Source organism: Leiobunum rupestre, chromosome 6 (assembly GCF_980474605.1).
Source record: "Leiobunum rupestre chromosome 6, qqLeiRupe1.1.hap1, whole genome shotgun sequence".
NCBI lineage: Eukaryota > Metazoa > Arthropoda > Arachnida > Opiliones > Sclerosomatidae > Leiobunum > Leiobunum rupestre.
In genome coordinates, this window is record NC_143389.1 from 67,163,124 (window position 1) to 67,171,351 (window position 8,228).

The window sequence follows — 8,228 nt, forward strand, 5'->3', positions numbered from 1 at the left end:
CCCCGGTCAACGACGAAAATATCGTTTTCCCGAAGTAAATCTCTAATATTGCCTCTATCCTTAGCGATATTTGCATTCATGTCATGCATAATTATGGTGGCATCGTTATTCCTGGAGTCTAAAAAGTACGGCCCATGCACATCCAAGATATAACCTTTAGGAGCGGTTATAAGTCCAGCTTTCAGTAAGATATATTTCTTATGCATGGTGTTTTCAGTTAATTGTAATCTGTAAACAAAATGACCACTCTTTCTTGGGGATTCCTATTGTACAAACGATTTGCAAAGTCTGTCACGTGATTTCGAATGAAAGTGTCCCTGTCTCGGGCCTCTGCTGAATTTATTCCGAGATTTTCAGGTACAAACGTTTCCATTAAGCTCTTACATTTTATTATGTATGTTACATAATAACGACTAGGTTTAGCTCGTTAACTTTATTTCTCAACTTTCCGATCTGGGGACGAGTGGGCTTCTGCCCAGACGGGGAAGTCTGCTCCTACGTCGCGGAGAGGAGCCCCCTATCGGATGTATTATGTAACAGAGGCGGGAAATGCAAATTGGCAAACTAACTATATACATATATACAAGCTTATACAACACGTGTTACCGTGATGGCCAGACTAACGGCTTGGCGGGAAGAATATAATTCCATTCGGCTTTTATGATTTTGTCCGAAAGTCCTTGCCGCAGTTTAAGAAAGAATGTTATCAATTCCTTCTTTGTTGGATTTTACCGTACACGACGACGGGACAACATTGCCTAATAACTACGTTAAATTGTTCTTTTGTTAGAGATTCTAGGCCTTTGAAATCGTCATCGTTAAAATTATCTTCCTTGCCATACCTATTGTTTTTGGCACGTATGCCAGTATCTCTGAGAGCCTCAAACCATTCAGCAACCTCCCAGCCCGTAAGTTTGGTCCCGCGTTTTATGAAGTTATGGTTTTCAACAAAACCTAGTTATAGAAAACCACGACCAGAAAGATGCCCGAGACAACAGCGAGAACCAGTTGGTATAAAAATCTCCGTCTTAATGAAAAAATAAGCGCGCATACTGAGAGTGCCTCTATTCCGTACACCTCATCTTGGCTAACAAAGCATAATCTAGTGGAACGCTGAAGTAAAACATTGAGTATTATGGCTGACGGGTCATTTTCATCAGTTATAACGCCATTAATTCTTCGATCTCAATAATTCTTTATCGTTTGAATACACCTGGTGAAATAAATTCAAACTATTCCGAGAATTATGGGAAATCGTATTTTACCCAGAGTTCTTTGAAATTTTTCCAGAAATATCGTCTGCTTAGGATTAGTTTTTTTTTAAATCGTTCCGGCATTATCTTAGTAATTTAAAGGGTTATTTAATGATAATGAAAAAGTTGAATACTTTAATAAGTAAAGCAATTTATTCCTAAACTATTCTTTATAGTTTTCGCAAATAAAATTATACAAAATATTAAATTTTTATAGATTAAGTTGAAATTTGTAGCTAAGCCTAGGTGTTAATGTGAGGAATAGAAATCTCTTATACATATTTCAAACATGGAAAACCAAAACAAGTAAGTTGCATTTACAGTGTAAACAGAGTCTATAGTGGATAGACTCTGGTGTCAATATTATAGTTACTGTTGCTATTGCTATGTAGTTTTTAATATGACAATGTTTTTATTTGTAGATTAGTGGTTAGTTTTTACGTCAAATAACTGTGATATAGCGAAACTTTTTATGAGTTCCTATTAGTTCCTAAGAATGTTTCCTTGGAAGAAATTGCTTGTTATAATAGTGCAATTACAATAAATTTCTAGATATTTTTTGTATTAAAAATAGTAAAGTCATTTCACATTTACGGGGAAGTTTTAACGAGCAAGCCTAGGGATCTCCTATAAAATGAGCTAGATAACAAATTTTCAAAATTTTGTCTAGTTTGTCATGCATGACATTAGGGAAGACATATTTCAATATCCGACCGAAACGATTTCACCCTTTCAACGTGAATTCTCACTCTAGCCATGTTTCTTGTCGCAATTTCTTTCTCCAAGGTTGGTTGATCTGCACCTTCTAAAAATGGTGGTATGTTAAGTGAAACACCTATTTCCTCTAGCATATCTTTGATTACGAAACCACGATCTGCCATAATAATAATAACCAGCTAGGCTAATACCCAAGGCACCACCTTAGGCTTAAGTCATCAAGCCATTAATTCAGGTGGCCGGGTAATTACGATGCGTAGGAGGGTGGTGGCAAGCCCTTCAAGCCACACGAGCCAACAGCTCCCTACTGTATCAATATAGTAAGTTTGTATTTGGTGGGGAAACCGCAAGTATAATTGATAATAGATGGCGTAACCATCTCAGGCGAATATTTAGTAAAACAACGTAGCTCCGCAAAAAGACTGGCAGCACGCTGTAGATTGACAGACAATAAACATGTTACTAGAGTTTTATCTAAAATGTCGTTACTTTCATTAGACTGGTGATTATTAACACAGGTATGAAAGATTAGAGAAACGATAGATGGTGTCAGACTAACTATATCTACGCCTCAGTACCCGCGACCGTTCTTTTTTTTTTCTCGGGGAAGGATGGGAGGTTTATCTGCTCCAAAAGAGCTAAGCCTTAGCGGTAACGTCGACCAAAACTGGCGATCGTTCAAACAAAGATTTCTCTTGTTCGAGGAAGCAAGTGCAACAAAAACAAGGTCAGACGGACAAAAATTAGCTTTGCTATTGCATGTCGCAGGACAAGCCGCAATAGATGTATTTAATACGTTCGAGTTCGATACGAATACCCCAAAGAACTTTGATAACACCATCGCTAAGTTTGAAGCACATTGTATCCCAAAAAAACATGAGGTACATGAGCGACAAGTATTCCGCTGGCGCATGCAACTCGACGGAGAAACAATAGAACAGTATGTAACTGATTTGAGACTAAAAGCTAAATCATGCAATTTCGCGGAAGAAGAGAATATGATCAGGGATCAGATTGTCACTGGAGTACAGGACAAAAAGCTTCGAAAATTAATGATGGCAGAGGAAGCCACAGACCTCACCGTCTCTAAAGCAATTTCCATATGTCAAGCAGCGGAAACTTTAACAGTATCGGAGACAGAAGAGCAAAACAGCAACTAATAAAGTGCAAAAATCCTCTAAACCAGCGGTTCAGCAGCAAAAACAAGCCACAAGCACATCGAAAGATGTAATAAAAGACTGTTATAGATGCATGGGAACACACGTACGTAACAAGTGCCCGGCTTATGGTCAAACTTGTCTCTATTGCAAGGGAAATAATCACTTTGCAAAGGCATGTAGGAAAGCTCAAAAGAGTAAGGCAAAAGTCAACGTTGTCACAGCTGAAGACAGCGACAGCGATGATTACGTATTGGGAGAAGTCACCGTAAATGCGTTGAGAGTAAAAAAACCTCACGACATAATAAGTCGCAAAGAAGATCAAGTAAAGACACGAGATTGGATCGTCACAGGGACAATAGGAGCAGTAGAGGTACCGTTTAAAGTGGATACAGGGGCACAAGCAAATCTCCTTCCTCTATGCTACTACAAGTTGCTCACTCCAAGACCAGCTAAGAAAGTTTATACAAAAACTGTATCTGGCTACATGGGTGAAACAATCCCAACGTTTGGATTCATCAGAACTGAAATCCAAGTCGGCGCTGTTAGAGTTTTAACGAAGCTAGTCCTGGGACCAGATGATAAGAAACCAATCTTAGGTCTTCGAACGTGCGAAACATTGGGTTTAGTCGATTCGAGACATGGCTCAGAAAAGTCGACCATTGCTATAATCGACACTGAGAGTAAATCAAAGAAAAAGCACAGGCAACCTGAAGATTTAAATAATGTAAACAAGTTTAAGCAAGAGATATTAAACCAATATGAAAAAGTCTTTACAGGAATAGGGTGTTTAAAGACAACTTGCAAGATTACACTCAGGTCAGATGCTATACCAGTAATAACTCCTCCTAGAAGAATTCCGTATGCAATGAAAGAGAGGCTCAAACTTGAGCTAGATAAAATGGAAAATCAGCAAATCATCAGAAAAGTCGATGAGCCAACAGATTGGGTTAGTCCCTTAGTCTTGATCGAAAAGGGCAAAGAACGTTTACGGGTCTGTTTGGATCCGCAACCTCTAAACAAAAATATCTGCAGAGAACATTACCCAATCCCAACGAAAGAAGAAATAGAAGCTGAGTTAGCAGGGGCCGCATACTTCTCCAAGCTAGACGCAGCCTCCGGCTTTTACCAAATCCCTTTAGAAGCGGAAAGTGAGTTACTAACCACTTTTAACACTCCTTTCGGTCGCTATTGCTTCAAGCGAATGCCGTTTGGTATAGCCTCTGCACCAGAAATATTTTACAAAGCCTTTAGCAAATTATTGGAACACGTGAAGGGTACAAGACCGATTCACGATGACGTGCTGATTTGGGGAAAAACGCTGGAGGAGCATGATAATAATTTGCATGCTGCACTATCTAAGCTGGAAGAAGCTCATGCTACTTTAAATCCGGATAAATGTACGTTCAGAGCAAATCAAGTCACTTATATGGGCGAGATAATTTCTAAAGATGGAATGAGGCCAGATCCAAGAAAGGTCGAGGCAATCGCTAAGATGCCAACTCCGCAAACAAGAGCGGAAGTCCAAAGGGCCTTAGGTGTGGTGAATTTCGTGGGTAAATTCGTACCCAACTTATCGGCTCACACGGTCCACTTACGGTCTTTTTTGAAACATGATCTTGAACCACAGTGGTCCGCAGAACATGATAAAGAATGGAAATATATCCAGAAAGTCCTTATGAGTGAGCCTGTACTACAGTTTTACGATCCGTCCGGAACGACCAAAATATCAACCGATGCTTCTCTACATGGGCTAGGGTCAGTCCTACTACAGGAACACGGAAACCAATGGAAACCTGTAGCCTACGCGTCAAGGGCCTTGACAGACGCTGAAACTCGATACGCGCAGATCGAAAAAGAGAGTTTGGGACTGGTCTTTGGCTGTACTAAGTTTCATAATTATATATATGGAAGAGAAGTGATACTAGAAACTGACCACAAACCGTTACTCGCGATGGCAAAAAGACCCATTTCAGACATTCCACCTAGGCTACAAAGACTCTTTTTCAATCTCACGAAATACCAGTATAAGTTGGAGTTCAAACCCGGTAAGGAACTCATAGTAGCAGACGCACTATCAAGAGCTACTTTACCATGTCATACGGATGATCAAGAGTGGCACGATACAACTCAAATACACGTGAATTCAATAGTGAAGAGCCTACCGGTGACGAGTGAGTTAATGAGTAGAATCAAAGACGCAACGGCGAAAGATCCAGAACTCAACCGTTTAAAAGACTTAATGCGAACGGGATGGACAGCGTCGAATATTGAGTCATCAGCTTACGCTTCAGTTCAATCCGAACTAAGTGAGGCAGATGGACTAATCTTGAAGGGTAGAAGAATCGTTGTACCAAGCAGTTTACGTCACGAGATGCTTAAGTACATCCATGATGGACATCTCGGTATTGAGAAATGTCGACGAAGAGCACGACAAGCTGTTTATTGGCCAAATTACAATGCGGATATCGAACGCAAGTGTAAAAGTTGTGCTGTTTGTAATAAGCTACAATATACACCGCAACACGAACCTCTTATGATGAGAGAAACTCCGAGTAAAGCATGGGATCGGATAGGAACTGACCTCTTCCACGTGGCAGGCAAGGACTACGTAGTCGTAATTGACGCGTATTCAAACTACATCGAAGTTGAAGCGATACGAACTACATCTGCAAGCACAGTAGTAAGATGTCTCAAGCGAATATTTGCGCGTCATGGAATCCCGAAGGAGTTATTATCAGACAATATGCCGTTCGATTCAGCTGAGTTTAAAGCTTTTACCAAAGATTATGGTTTCAAATCCACTACCTCAAGTCCACACTACCCGAGGTCAAATGGTTTAGCCGAGAAGGGTGTACAAATAGCCAAGCGCTTACTAAGAAAAGCAGTTGCAGCGGGCGAAGACTTTGAACTAGGACTCTTAAGTTATAGAAACACTCCATTAGATAATGGCAAGTCCCCGGCTCAATTACTTATGGGTCGTACTCTTCGAACTAGGCTCCCCATTTTCGAGCTTCCTACGAAAGACAGCTCAGTCAAGAAGCACAAACAAACATCAAAGGGTCGTGCGCTGAAGTTCTTGAGGAAAGGCGATGTGATCCGAATAAAGCGTCAAAATTCTACAGAGTGGGACAGGAAAGGCAAGGTGCTAAAGCAAGTTGCGCCAAGATCGTACAAAGTGCAATTAGACGATGGGGCAATTCTGCGTCGTAACAGACATCAGATATTGCGAACTGAGGAGCCTGCGAATATCGTATCAGATTCCGAGGATGAGGAATCTAAAGATCCTCCAGAGGCAAAGGAAACTCCTCCTATACAAGAAACGCATGTACGAACAACGTCACCAGTGACAACGCCTAAGACACTTTGTAAATCACCAACGGTAAAATCAAATCCCACAACACCAGTGCAGTCCCAGAAACCAGTGGTATTAAGACGCTCTGGAAGAGTGGTTAAACCACCACAAAGACTGAACATTTAAATTGTAAGACAATAGCGTTGTTTCAACTTACCTTAAAATTAATTAAAAAAAAAGAAAGATGTATCAATATAGTAAGTTTGTATTTGGTGGGGAAACCGCAAGTATAATTGATAATAGATGGCGTAACCATCTCAGGCGAATATTTAGTAAAACAACGTAGCTCCGCAAAAAGACTGGCAGCACGCTGTAGATTGACAGACAATAAACATGTTACTAGAGTTTTATCTAAAATGTCGTTACTTTCATTAGACTGGTGATTATTAACACAGGTATGAAAGATTAGAGAAACGATAGACCTACACTAACTATTAAGAAGCCCTGAATGATACGTAATTTCCTTATCAGAGATCCGACCCGGTGCCAGGTCTGACACGAAACTAATGAATCCATTCTTATTCCATTGGGTGTAATTCCAATGAGTCCTTTAGCAGTATTGCGCGATTTGTATGTAGAATACGTGTCACACTGTACACGAAAGTCTGATGGATTTTCGATGAAGAACTCGGTCGCGTCCAGAATTATGCGAGTTGAGGGATACTCTTGAAAAGCTTCAGGCATATACCTTAAAACAATTTTCTTTGAGGGCCAAATAGGCACCTGGCTCAAAGTGTTCTCCAAGAAATCCACCCAAAATGTAAAAATTCGACTAATAGTTGCACAGCTAACACCATAACTATACGCAAGATCGCTTTCCAGTAGACCAACACGCAGCCTACACAGTACCAGGAAGAGCTGGTCAATTTCAGGAATATAGAATTGTTTTCCACTTCTGGAATTTTTTACATCTGCTAATACAGCTATATCTTGCCTCCTTAATTTTCACGAGCTTCAGCATAACCGGCCATTACAAATTTATAAAATCCCATAAACTTTTCTTTGCTTTCGAAGCCTGTATAAAACTGCAACTTCTCATCATCCATGACGTTGTTTACGCTGAATTACTTAATAGTTGCTTTGTAAACCTCAAATTGGATCTCAAGATTTATGAATTGTTTACATTTATTCGTTAATTCATTTAAGGTGTCTTCGTAATTTTTTTCTAGGGTTAATTGCAACCTTCTCTTTAAGCTCCTTATTTTCAAATATCAACTGTTTAATCAGAGCATCCTTTTCATTGATAATTGATGAGTAATGGTCTTTCATTATATACGAATGTTCACAGTGGCTGATGGTAAACTCATTCTTCATGCTCATTTGTGGTACTGGTAACGTACTTTCCTCGTTGTTAATAACAACATCTGCTCATAGCGACAATGTTTCATGCGGAGGAAGAACCAGATAGTTATCACCATTCTGTAAATAAAAACAAGGTAAAAATGTTATAAATGACAATGGATTTATAAGTTAATTTCCAACCTTTGAAAGGCTTTAAAACAACATGTTCAAATGTTTTCCAAGGAAAGTGACGAGGGATAAAGTCATTGTAATGTTTGACTCCAGCTGGGTTGAAATGGTATGCGCAGATTTTGCTAGTTGGTGAAGGAATTCAGTTTCCAAATTTGCTTTTGAACTTGGTTTTGAAATCATGAGAAGCTGATTGCATCCTACTAATCCATTCCTCTTTCAAAGTCTTGTCCCTTGGAAACAAATGAAAGCTAGCTTTACTCTTATAGCTGTTTT

At 39.7% G+C, this 8,228-nt stretch overlaps 1 pseudogene; it reads right to left on the reverse strand.

Moving 5' to 3' along the window:
• Window positions 1-1,939: 1,939 nt before the first annotated feature.
• Window positions 1,940-7,528, reverse strand: LOC149943233 (uncharacterized; annotated as a pseudogene).
• Window positions 7,529-8,228: the final 700 nt, after the last annotated feature.